The sequence below is a fragment of the Meriones unguiculatus genome, chromosome 6, assembly GCF_030254825.1.
Source record: "Meriones unguiculatus strain TT.TT164.6M chromosome 6, Bangor_MerUng_6.1, whole genome shotgun sequence".
In the NCBI taxonomy this organism is placed as follows: domain Eukaryota; kingdom Metazoa; phylum Chordata; class Mammalia; order Rodentia; family Muridae; genus Meriones; species Meriones unguiculatus.
The window spans coordinates 90,017,959-90,031,930 of record NC_083354.1 but is presented as its reverse complement, the minus strand read 5'-3'; positions in this window follow the sequence as shown (position 1 = coordinate 90,031,930).

The window sequence follows — 13,972 nt, the reverse complement described above, 5'->3', positions numbered from 1 at the left end:
TAGTGATTTGATCAGCCTTAACGTCTTACATAATTTGATTTGTGCACGAATGGATTTCTCTGCCAAAATATCTTATAGTAGCTCTAAGTTTTTATGACAACCCAGCGCTTTAAGATAGCTTTTATTTAAATGTGATAGTAGAGCTACATGGGAGCCTTCTCTCTCACTGGACTGCCAAATTGTTTTCCATAGTATGCATACAGCTCTTATGACTGCCCGGGGGATTGAAAACACAAGTACTTAAAGGAGAAGCTCCAAGCCCTCTTTTTATTCTCTTTCTAATTTCACTAATAGGTTTGATGGTTGCTTTCCTATATTAATTAATTTATTGTTAATTACAATTTATTCACTTTAGTTCCAGCTGTAGCCTCCTCCCTCATTCCCTCCCAATCTTTCCCTCCCACATCTCCCCCCTTGCCCCTCCCCCAGTCCACTGATAGGGGAGGTCCTTCTCCCCTTCCTTCTGATCCTAGTCTATCAGGACTCATCAGGACTGGCTGCCTTGTCTTCCTCTGTGGCCTGGTAAGGCTGCTCCCCCCCTCAGAGGGGTCACCAGAAATATTGAGTCCCATGATGACAGTAGGCAGGTATCAGCCAACAAGGTCTCTAAATTATTGAAAATCGGCTACATAGATCGTTTCATAAGCTTTCTCACAAAGTAATAGTTTACCTCGTGTTGGAAGAAAATTTTCTTTTATCTGTTGACCCAAATTTCTCCCTCTTTTAAAGGAACAACTTCTGTTTAAGACTCATATTTTAGGTAGGGCCACTCTCAATAATCCTTTCTTAAATTTTTACCAGAGAGGAAAAAATATCAAAATATACAAATTAATGAGATGGGTGATATATATATATATATATATATATATATATATATATATGTGTGTGTGTGTGTGTGTGTGTGTGTGTGTGTGTGTGTGTGTGTGTATTCATTCAGTAAGCATTTCCTTAATTGAAAATATTAAATTTTCTTTTTGTTATTTTCATATACATATTATGTATTATTTTGAATTCTTAGACTACTGTTAAGTAGAACATCAGAATTTCTTACTGCAATATAACTAACTTATATAATATGTTATCATACTACGCTTATACTTTCTTTTCCCTATTGTTCTCCAGATTTTACTTACCAACATTATACTCTCACATTCTATAAGGGTGACTGTTTGATTCCTTCTCTGAATAACATGTTTTGCCTGTGTTAATAATTGACAAACCCACCCATGCTGTCTCATATAATAGAACTTTATTTTTGTCTAAGCAGCATCATACTGTATAGGTGCATTTTATTTTCTAGATTTACTTGCCAGTGTCTGCTTGACAATAATTAGTAATATTAGAATATTTTTTAATTCAAAGTCCATTTCATTTTTCATTCACAAAAAACCTTTCACCTTTGTCTCTCCTAAGATGATTTAGCCTACAATTTTCCTAGACAATTCAAACACAACCTAAATAATGTACAAAATATTATATCTAATTTCATATATAAGCAGAAACATTTGCTTAGATAAATGTGAACATGTCCTATCACAGCAAATTTTTTACCATGTATCTATACAAACCTATACATATTTTTAGATGCTAACAAACACAATTACAAATTTACCTAATAAATATAATCATAACTTGTATCAAGTAGGATGTTTCTCCCTCTATCTACTGTATTTTTATTGGACCTATCATTGAGTTTGTTCAATTTTGTAAGTAATTTCAATTTTTAAAGTAAAAGTAAGAATAATAGGAAAAAAAGTACATTGATGAATAAAAATGTTCTACAACATTTTTAAACTAGGAGCCAAGTGAAACATGTTTATTACTATTTTCAGTTTTCTGTCCTTATACATTTTATTTAACTGTATTTTAAGAATGGGTTTCTGGGTCAATGATACTTTTCTTTGGCTGTATTTTAGCACAAAGAACCTCAACACAAGTGGAAGTGTCTTGACTACTGTCTGAGCCCAGACCCAGAGCTCTGAGGTGGTCCATCCCAACACCTACCCTATCTATGTGCTGCTGGAGCCCATGAAAAAGACGGTCCTGCAGAGGCAGAGAGGCGGGATCACTATGACTTTGGCAACCTCATGATATCTGAGACGAGTCTCAGCAATGGTCCTGTACTGATGGTGTCAGAAACCAGAAACCTTAGAACAAAACAGTTACACATTATTCAGTTTGAAGAGAGAGTTCCATAGTTTCTCAATTTTGAAGAAATCAAGAACAGAGTTGTAGCCCTTTTGGAAGTCAGAATGTGTAGATGAAACTGAGGCTGTTAGAGTGAACCATGTTAAGCAGTAGAAAGGTGCTTTCTGGTAACCCTTGGCTAAGGTGAATGTAGATGAAGCAAGTGGGTTAATGTTAGTTTCCGATGCCACTATGACTAATGAGTATTCACTGGAGAGACGGAAAAGATATAGGAACGGAGCAGGGAGTAAGCAGTGGAGAGAGGCAGAACTAGAGATACGACTGTAATGATAGCTGTGAGAGAAGCCTGCAGCCAGCGGAGGAACACATTATTGCCTAGCAGGACTGACAAGGTGGTATGCAGCAGCCGGGAGCCCCCGAACACGCCACCCAGCAGCCTGCGGAGACCATGTAACGGTCTGGAGACCACAAGGATCTCCGTGGCCTTTAGTATCTCCAGAAACCACGTGGCAGTCGATGATTGGTGTTTTCGATATCTGGAAAGGGCAAGGAAGCTTCTTTTGCCACGATATTGGTAAGCCTGTGACAATCGCTATCCCCAATGCCATACACCCCGCAAAAGATGACAACCTAGACAGAAAGCTGCCTAGCAGAACTCTTAAAAATTGCGATAAAGATGCTAAGCGTAGATCTCCACAATTGATGGCTTCTGGCAAGGGTGTGGGTGTGAAAGAGGAAGGATTCAGTTTCCTTTAAGGTGCTGGCCCCTGGAGTTTGACCATGCAAACACAGGTTGTACTTGGCTTTCTTGTCCTCTTTTTTTTTTTTTTGGTTGGTTGTTGTTGCTTTTTTAAGTGGCAGGGGTCACAAAGGTCTGTGGGACAGACCTGGAAGGACTGGGAAGTGAGTGTGCTTGGGACTCATGGTACTAATTTTCCAAATAATCAATAAAAATATTATGAAAAAAAAAGTCTAAACAGTTTAAAGTTTTTTTCTACATGTTCATTATTATTAATTGTTTTCTTGGAAATCTTCCACTCAAGAAATTTACATGGTGATTTCCATGCAAAAAAAAAGTGCTTGTGATTAATGAGGCAAATTAAGCATTGTCACTCCCTTTTGTGTTTCCCCAAGAGGAAATAAGAAAAGCTGATTCATCTGTATATTTTATTAGCCACATGTCACAAAGTATTCTTCACCATCTCACAACTCCTCTTTACCTCGAAGTTATTTAGCTGTGTTTGTGTAATGCTCTGCAACCACAAATCATGAGGAAGCTGGGTGAGCCAGGAAGAAAATTAGACTGGTGTGGTCTAATGAACATCACAGTGAAAGGAGAATAACAACAGTGCGTCAGGAGGGGCGTTCACCACGTCTGCCAGATCTTCCAAAGGATAATAGGAACGGAAAGACAGTGGTTCTGGCTTCTCCTTCAAATGAACAACATGAAACTCTAATTTCACCAAATGAGGTTTACTTGCAAACAGCATTCTTGGGGACTCTGGTCTATTAGGTGGCACAAAGAACTTTGTGCCCACAGTTCAATCGGTAGCAATAATATGGTTTTTTGTTGTTATTTATGACTGTGTATATATATATATATATATATAACAAGCCCAGCAGAGAGTAAGCCCTCTTGACATACAAACTAATTTTAATTTGCTATTCCAAAACTTACAGGTTAATTTTCTCTTTTTAAAATTCATTTTGTTATTTTTGATCAATAAAATACAAAGTTATCTACAATATCTTGTCTGGAATCTTCAGCATTTAAATATTTTTGCTACAATAACAAACATTATATTTTGCTTTACTATCAAACACTGAGTAAACTTTTGGGTAATGATGACTGATGTGTTCCAAGTAGGTACAGGGTAATTTACAATCTATAGTTAGTTGTGCTTTTTATGCTAGGGACAGTTCTCTGTTAACAGACACAATTTTGATTAGTCACATATACCCCCAGGATATTAGTTAATTTGATTAAATTCATCACAAAAGCTTCAATCTGTTTGTTAAACATGGAGCATCAGGGCACTGGATGGTTATGGTTCAAGTCTGGAAATGGTTTCTACTTCCGAGAACAAAACACTGCTGTTACCTATGACACAGAATAATATATAGATTAAAACGTGGATTATACAAGTATGACCAAGAGACTTTTATGGTAAGAAGAATAATGAATCATGTTTAGTATGCTCATATGTATTCACCTGTGAACTACACTTAAAAAAGTAGTAACGGTATTCCTTGGAACATTTAAATATTTGATGATATACTTCTAGATTCTCTTAAGGACTATTTTGTGGACCTTTCTATTGAGCCTGTTCTATGTCATTAATTAAGCACTTAATTAACTTAAAGGAAATTTGTGTTTCCAGAAGCATTCTCCAAATTTCACGATTACCATAGCCACTACTCTATGGCCCTGTACCAGTGTCGGAGCCATGTAGTCAATTAGCTTCATGGTGATGTCTTTCTTACTCTCATTAGTCACAAAAAAATAAGTCTTCTAAACATATGGCAATATGCACAGTAGAATATCACTCAGTCATGGAGAAGAATGGGATTTTGGCATTTCTATCATGCACAAGCTTATAAGAAACTATATTAAATGAAATAGGTGAAGCTAACAAAACCACTTGCTCTTTCTTACAATGTGAAAACTAAGCATGCTGATCTCATATTAATAAAAAGCAAGGGTGATTGACAGACAGTGGGAAATACAGTGTGAAGGTGCACTTTCCATTCCTTAGTTTGGGTCTTTGCTATTTTTTCATTAGAATGTTGTTGGTAAGTTAAAGGGCATTTTTACTCCATTGCAAGAGGCCCTGATCCATCATAGGCATGTCACGCAAATACCTCAATGTAATTTCCATCCCCTGGGTCTTCTTCCCCCCTGTTTACTTTAGCCGTTGGCTGCAGCATTGAAAATTACCTCAAATTTAAAAGTTCGAAGGAAACAACAATCTGCCATCTCACACTTTCTTTGCATGGGGAGACTACGTGGATTCATGTGTGAGGGTCTCAAAGGGCTGTGATCATCTAAAGTCACTCAAGTTGGCAGAATCCTTCATTTCTGTCAGGGACTGAGGCACTGAGCGTCTAGATGGTGAGATATCAATTTAGATCTTTGTCCCATTACTGTCCTCGCTCTCACTGCGTTCTAGGCATTTCCCATGTATTTCCTATGCTCTTTATCTTTTCAGGTAGATAGTTTGTATATATTCTCTGAGTTACAATTTTACTCTATGGATAGTGTATTTTGACATACATCTTGTTAGCGAAATTGCCTTTTGACTAATGATTTTTTTTTCCGAATTATTTCAAGTTGCCTTCAAAAAGGGAAAGAACTAAGGTGGTCACTATCGACTGACAGTATCAGAAACCCATCAGAAAAATTCGAACATTGATCTTAATCTTGGTTTAGATGTTTCTAAACCCTGTTAGAAACAGGAAGAACACTGATTGATAACCCAGTACACAGGTACTGAGAAGTACATTGTGGAATGTTGAGAGGCTTGTTTTGTCTTGTTGGATGAGGAAGAAAGGGGCCTTTTATGAGCAGGGCCAGGGCTAATTGTGGACAGAGAGTGCTAGTCTTATTTTGATGTAGTAAATTGGAAGCACATCTGAACAATCACTGCCCCATTAATTGATACTGAGTCCTTAATGCCTCACCAGTACCTTCTCATGCAGTCCTTGAAACACTCCAGTGGGATGTCTCATTATCACAACCCTGAGGAGATTCGGATCCTGAGAGTCAAGAAAGATAACAAACTTCCCAGAGGCTATTTTATTAAACAATCACATTCTTCATGATTTGATTTTAGTAGTTAATCTGTTAGTTTCATGTCCTAGCTTGGAAATTTAATCTACACAGTTAGAACATAGGGTGAGAGTATGATGAAGAGTATCTTACAAACTCATATTCTATTGCTTAAGAGCAAGTTGTAAGGGAAGGAATCATACAGTGGTATAAAGGCCAGGAAGTAAAGGTCATATTGGAAGGCACATTAAAGTTGGTCTTTCTAAATATGATATATGATATGATATAAATTTATATATACATGTATACTGGGATGTCACAACTACTGTGTTTCTTCATACATAGTTTTTGTTCATTCTCTCTATTTGGCTTGTTGTTTCTAAATATGTGTACTATGTTAAAAAATTCTCACACTTTAAAAAAATTGTATTACTTCAAGAATACATTTTGCAGAACTTTTTCCTGCCCTTTTATCCTTATCATTTATTAAAAATCATGGCAAAACTTAATTTTGTGATTTCTCATGAAAATGAGAAGCATGTATCAATTATATATTTGCATGTTCAAAATCAAGAATGACACTCAAAACGTGGTTACTAACTGTATAATTAAACACTTTCTTAGAAGAGACTTCTTTATTTTAATAGGCTTATAACCATTTGATAGAAACAGAAAGCTGATTTTTGCTATATAGTACTATTGTCTAGCATCTGTCTATATATCTATACCACACCAGTCTGAATCAGACAAGTAATCATGAAAGCTTAATCTTCCTACAACTTCACAGAGGCATCTTAGAGACCCAGAGTGCCATACCTTCTCATTTGAAGCCTAAGTCCTACAAGTCAGACACTATAGATTCAGTTACGGTCAGTACATAGCTCAACAGCAAGGGAGAGCAAAAATGTACCTTTATCATATTTTTTTTTGTCATTTTCAGGTCCTCAGTGTTTCACCTAAAGAGGTAGTGCCATTTCCTTTTCTTGAGCCACTGATTAAATGCTGACTTACCCCCCCCCCCGGAAATACCTTAACATACATAAAAATAAATAGATAGATAAGGTTTACACATGTTTCTGAACACCCCAAATTAAAATTACCCATCATAACTCTGAATACACTTTGTGTAAGCAGATAGGTATTGCTTAAATGCCATGCAGAAAATGACATTCTCCATCTTTAAAATACTGTAAAGCAAAATTGTGGGTTTTTTTTTTTTTTGCTTTGTTTTTTTTTTTTTCTTTTGTTTTTATAGTGATATCACTTTCTATAATCCAGATTAGCCTTGAACTCCTGGCAATTCTACTGCCTCTGCTCCGTAGTATTGAGTTCACGACCTCTGTTTTAAAGAACACAATTCTCACCAGAATTTGGAAATGAGGCTTTTATGAATACCCTCTGTGTTCTATGTAAAAAAGAAGTTAGTTTAATATCATGTGGCAAAACAAGAGCTCCTGTTCCCATAAGGCCTTTCTGGCCTGTTTTCCTTTGTAAGCAAAGGGTTACATTTCTTACATGACCCAACTGGACTCCTTATTCACCATCAGCAGTAAGAGTTATTCTCTTAGCCTTATAAATAGAATGCTATGTAATGGGGAAAAATCTGTTAACAAAACCTATTCACAAAGGAATGCAAAGAATCGGGCTGGAGTCCTTGCAACAGCCTTAAGTACAATTCCAATATTAGCTTATTTTTCAAATATTCTGAGGGCTGCGAGTGTATCGTTTCATAGTAATGTAAGTTATTTTACAAGGACTGTTTTGAGATGTATTCCTGTGTAATAATAGGTATAGGAGTCACGTTATTTTTCTCTTTTCAGGTTTTATGGAAGTATTTCCAGAGAATTTGATATGCTAAATTCTGGTCTCTACTTACTTGGTTAATATAGTGTAAATAGAACCACAGAAATAAAAATCATTTGATAAAGCATGAGACATATGGAAAGAACCTCTTTTTTATGAAAAATTCTCATTCTAAATAACATCAGTCTTAAAAATCTGTTGTTTTCTGTAGTGTGCTCACTGTTAATGTTGTGGATCTTTGCTACTGTGTTTTTCCAGTCAGTGAGGATAAGATTATCCAAATTAACATTTAAAATGTTCTCAACAGGACAGAAAATTTGCAAAAGTCAGTCAGAGGAGGTTAACTCATCACCTATAAGCAAAATGTTAAACAGCCGTTCAATCCATAGTGAAAAGCTCCTCAGGACAATGCAAGTCTCCACTCTTCAAGCCTCCCTCAGCTTGTACACTGCATTGTGCTGTCTCTGCCCTGTGTCTCGCTCTGTTTGCTGAGCTCAAGCACTGCAGCACACAGTGATCTAGAAGGAGCAGATACAGGGTTGAGATTCCACTGTTTTCTTTTATTTCTGAATATTTCTCTGCTTTATAATTGCAAGTCAGAGGTCCAACATATAATGAGCCAAGACGACTCAGATTCTTGGCCTAGAGAGGGTGCCATGAATGGAATAGTTAAGTGTTCAGTTACAAATAATGCATTTTCCTCTACTGAAAGACAAAACTGATATTTCAAATACCATGAACATATGTATGTGATCATGGTATTTAATATATAGCCATTCATAAGTGTGTATTATATATTACATATTACATATATCATATTATATAATATATACATCACACGCGTGCACACACACATATATATGATTGTAAGTCTTGCCAGTCTATTCATTTTAAATAAAACTGAATTTAGAACAATTTTATTCTCATTTGAAAACAAATATAATGGCTAATTAATAAGTTTAGTCTTTAATTTGATGGTTATATATTAAAGATATGTATTTATATAATCTATGTATTTGTGTGTGTGTTTATGTGTGTGTGTATTTGTGTGTGTGTTTATGTGTGTGTGTGTGTGAATATGTGGCATGTGTGTAGAGCTGCCCATGGAGGCAGGAGAGGGCATCAGATCCCTTGAAGTTTCAGATCCATGTAAGCTTCCCTACATAGGTTCTGGGAAGAAAACTCAGGTCAAGCATCAAAAATCTTAAATGCTGATCCATCCCTTTAACCCCTGCTGCTTAGATTTTAATTATTCTTTTTATTCTATATATTTTGTCTGGTCATGGAACATTTTAATTAACTGATTATGTACTGTTAAAATGTTAACTTGCAAAGTCATCTTAACCTTTACTTATGATCATATCATGGTGTCTAGAGCACATAGCCTCCTGTTTTGTTTTGTTTTGTGCCCTTCCTCCACACACAGGAATAAACTGTCTTTTTTATTACTGTATTTTTTCTTTATTATTATTATTATTTTACAATTTATTCACTTTGTATTCCAGTTGTTGCTAACTCCTTCCTCTCCTCCTGGTCCCTCTTCCTCCTCTATTTCTCTCCCTTAGTTCACTGATACAGGAAGCCCTCGTCCCCTACTATCTCACCCTAGTTATCAGGTCCCGTCAGGACTACCTGGATCCCCTTGTGGGCTGGCTAGATCATTCCACCAGGGAGAAGTGATCAAGGAGGAAGAACCAAGTTCATGTCAGAGACTGTCTCCTCTCCACTTACTAGGGAACCCACATGGAATCTGAGCATTCTGTGGGATACATCTGGAAAGGGGTCTATGCCATCTCTATGCATGGTCTTTGGTTGATGCACCAGTCTTTGAAGTCTCCGCTGGGATCAGCATTTTTGGATTTGTTGGTCTCCTTGTGGGGCTCCTGTTTCCAACGTGTCCTTATAGTTCCCCTTTCTTCTCTAAAACTCCTTACACTCTGTCCAAAGTTTGGCTGCATCTCTACATCTGATCTGATCCCCATTTTTTTTAAGAAGGAATTCTTTACATGGAACACAAATGACATACCATTTTTTCTATAATTGAAACTAGATTCTTTTTTTTTTTTGTCAAAAATCAAGTATCCAACTTAGCTGCATTGTCTTCCTCTGTGGCCTGGTAAGGCTGCTCTCCTCTATGTCTCTTAGCTCAGATGAGACCTGGTCGGCTGGGGTCAGATATAAGGGAAGGAGGACCTCCCCTACCAGTGGATTTTAGGAGGGGCATGGGAGTAGAAGAGGGAGGGAAGATGGACTGGGAGGGGACAAGAGAGGGGGCTACAGCTAGGATATAAACTGAATATATTGTAACTAATAAAAAATAATTAATTTAAAAAAGAGAAAGAAAAATCAAGTATTCGTAGGTGTGTGGGTTTATTTCTGGCTTTTCTATTCGATTCCATTGATCCACCATTTTGTTTATATGCCAGTGCCATGCAGTTTTTATTACTACTTCTCTGTAGTACAGCAGGATCAGGGATGGAGATAACTCCAAAAGATCTGTTGTTATACAAGCTCATTTTAGAAATCCTGTTTTTTGTTTGTTTGTTTATTTGTTTTTCCATATGAAACTGAGAATTATTCTTTCAAGGTCTCTAAAGACTCTGGCTAAAATGCTCAATCCCCATCCCAAAAGGCAAAGAGGATGGCTATCAGAAGAAGAAGAAAACAGGAAACAAGTTAGGAGCCTCCCACAGAGGGCTTCTGAAAGGCTCTGCTCTGCAGACTATCAAAGCAGATGTTTAGACTTATGGCCAAACTTTGGGCAGAATGCAGGGAATCTTATGAAAGAAGTGGGAAATAATAGTAAGATCTGGAAAGGACAAGAGGTCCACAAGGAGAGAGAGCAACAGAACCAAAATATTTCCTGAGACTCATACTCCAACCAAGTACCATGCCTGTGGATAACCTAGAACCCCTGCACAGATGTAGCCCATGGCAGTTTAGTGTCCAAGTGGGTTCCATAGTAATGGGAACAGGGACTGCTTCTGACATGAACTGATTGGCCTGCTCTTTGATCACCTCCCCCTGAGGGGGGAGCAGCCTTACCAGGCCACAGAGGAAGACAATGCAGCCACTCCTGATGAGACCTAACAGACTAGGATCAGAAGGAAGAAAAAGAAACCCTCCCCAACTAGTGGACTTGGGGAGGGGCATGTGCGGAGAAGGGGAAGGAAGGCAGGGATTGGGAGGGGAGGAGAAAACGAACTAGAGGGGGGATACAAAATAAATAAAGTATAATTAAAAATAAAATTAAATTTAAAAAAAGAATTGTGTTGGTATTTAATGGGAATTGCAATAGATCTGTAGATTGATTTTTGCAGGATGGCCATTTTTATTATGTTAATCCTACCAATCTATGAGCACAGGAAATCTTTTCATCTTCTGATATCTTCTTCAATTTCTTTCTTCAGAGACTTGAAGTTTTATTCAAACAGATCTTTCAGTTGCTTGGTTAGAGTCACACAAAGGTACTTTATGTTATTAGTAGTTATTGTGAAGGGTGTTGTTTCCCTAATTTCTTTCTCAGCCCTTTTGTTGTATACAGGAGGGCTGCTGATTTTTTTTGTGTGTGTTAATTTTGTAGCCAGCCACTTTGCTGAAGATATCTGTCAGCTGAAGCAGTTCTCTGGTTAAATTTTTGGGGTCACTCATGTATACTATCATATCTGCAAACAGTGATACTTTGACTTCTTCCTTTCTGATTTGTATCCTCTTGATTTTATAATGGCTATGATTCATGGTACATATCTTTAATCCCAGAACTCTGGGTGAAGAGGTAGATGTTTCTCTTGAGTTTGAGGGCAGCCTGCTCTGCAGGCCAAGTACTGGGACACTAAAGCTATGCAGAGAAACCCTGTCTCAAAAAACATTTTTTTTTTGCTCCAGATCATCCCCATCAAAATCTACATTCTGTTTTTCCCTTTCTCATTAGAATATAAACAGGCATCTAAAAATGATAATATAAAATAAAAACAAACAGAATATGACATAACAAACATAGAGCCAGAGAATAACCACAAGAAATGCATACACACTTTGAGACATACACATTCACACACACACACACACACACACACACACACACATACCAAAGCAAAATCTGAAATTATAGTATAGAAGCAAAAGATCTGTAAGCTTAAAAATTGCCCATTCAAAACATCATGAGACAAAAAAAAACCCCTCCAAAAATGGCATTGAGTTCATTCTATGTTTGGCCATCTATTGTTGGACATCAGACTGCCCTCAAGTGTGGTTTTATACCCAGTGCAGTACACTGATGAAAACTAATTTGTCCTTTGCAAATGCTGATCAACTGAATAGAGCTTCTGGGTTATGTACAGGTGTTTGTGTCAGCTTCCCTTCTCAGCATTGCGATTCCATCTGGCTTAGGCCTGTGCATCCCTTGTGTAACTGCCACAGTCTCTGTGAGTTTAGATGCACATAGTTTTGATGTGCATAAGAGTTTGTTTTCGTTGTGTTTTCTGTGCCCACTGGCTCTTACAGTCTTTCTGCTTCTTCTTCTGCAGGGTTCCCTGAAGCCTAGGGGAGGATTTGATGTAGAAATCTCATTTAGGACTGAGCATTCCAAGGTCTTTTACTTTGCACATTCTCCAATTATGGACCTCTGTATTTGTTCCTGTCTGCTGCAGGAAACACATCTAATCACCTGTTAACCTAAAAATCTCTCTATATCTTTATTAGAAACTTACATTCTTAAGAGAAGTGTTTAAAAGTTGTCACTTCTTGTGTTTACTACGATATGATGCTGAATACTAAAACTTATTGAGCATCTAAGACATATAAAGTGTTTTATAGTCACGTCAACATGGCCCAGGTGATGGCAGAGACTGCAGACATCCACAACACTCTCGAAGGCAACAAGAGCCGTGGACATCAACAGGGCCTCCTGATATAGTAGGACCACGGGCCCTGATATGACTCTTGGTGGAAGCAGACACCTGAGGTCATGTTAATGTGTTTGGTCTGTGCTGCCTTGAGAGGTTATGATTATTGTGCAGCAGAGCCCCGTGTTAATATCCATGGTCCGTACTGCCACCGAAGACCAGACTGAGGTCTTTGGCACATGCTGATATCTGAGACTATGTAGAAGTTCATGGTCTGTGTTCCCACTGACTGTAAAGGGCAGGGAAGCTACTTTTCTGATGGCATTGATGACTCACAGTTGATAAAGAGAAACACAGAACTTCTATGTGCTAAACCCTACCATCATCTCCACCCCCACCAAAAAAGAAAAAAAAAAAATAGAAAACAGCCTAGACAGAAAGCTATCAAAGAGAACTCTTAACAATTGTGATAAAATGTTGGGCCGGCTTCTCACCTCACCTGGGCAGCAGGAGAGAGCTTGCAATGGTAGCTTGGGTACAGAAGAGCTTGATCCCTTACCACTTTTACTACTCTGGAGACAGGTCCTCTCTGCACCTCACCCTAGTGGTATGAAGAGGGAAGAGCCAGAATGTAGGGCATAAAAGTGGGTGAGCTGGTTCTATCCATGTCTGGGTCAGTACTGGTGATCTGGGCCCAATGCCACGAGCATAGGAGAGCCTGTCCTACCCCTTGTAGCTGTTGCTAGCAAGAAAGCTGGCTTTTCTCTTTGACTGGGCAAAGGAGAAGAGTTGGCCCTGATGGCATAGGTGCAGGAGAGCAGGTGGCCTGACCAACTCAGCTACTACCTCAGCCCAGTTCCAGGGCTGTGAGTTCATCCACCTCAACCTCTACTCCATCTATATACTGTAGTTCAATAAGAATATGGTTCTGTAGAACCAAAGCTTGAGGATCTCTGATGAGGACAACAGAACATCCAAGAGGAGTCTCGGGAAGGATTCAGTGTTGATAGTGTAGCAGAAGCCAGAGGCCTCAAACCAGAACCATGACTCATTGCAATGAATATTTGCAAGTGAGGCTGTTTGAGCAAAAGGACACACCATGTGAAACATAGTGACACACTGCAGCTTTCGCAGCAAGATATTTTTGTTGTTGTTGTTTCTGTTTTTCATTCTGCTTTCTTTGGTGGCTGTTTGCAAGGACGAAAGGCAAATGTGTAGGGATGAGAGATGGGGAGATAAGTGAAATTGGGTACATTATGTGAAATTCACAAAGAATACTCTTTAAAAGATTAAGATAGGAGCCTCTCCCCTTCTATCTAATCCTAGCTTATCAGATATTACCAAGGCTGGATGCATCCTCCTTCTTCATGGTCCTCCCCTATCAGGGGACTATGGAAAGAGCATAAGG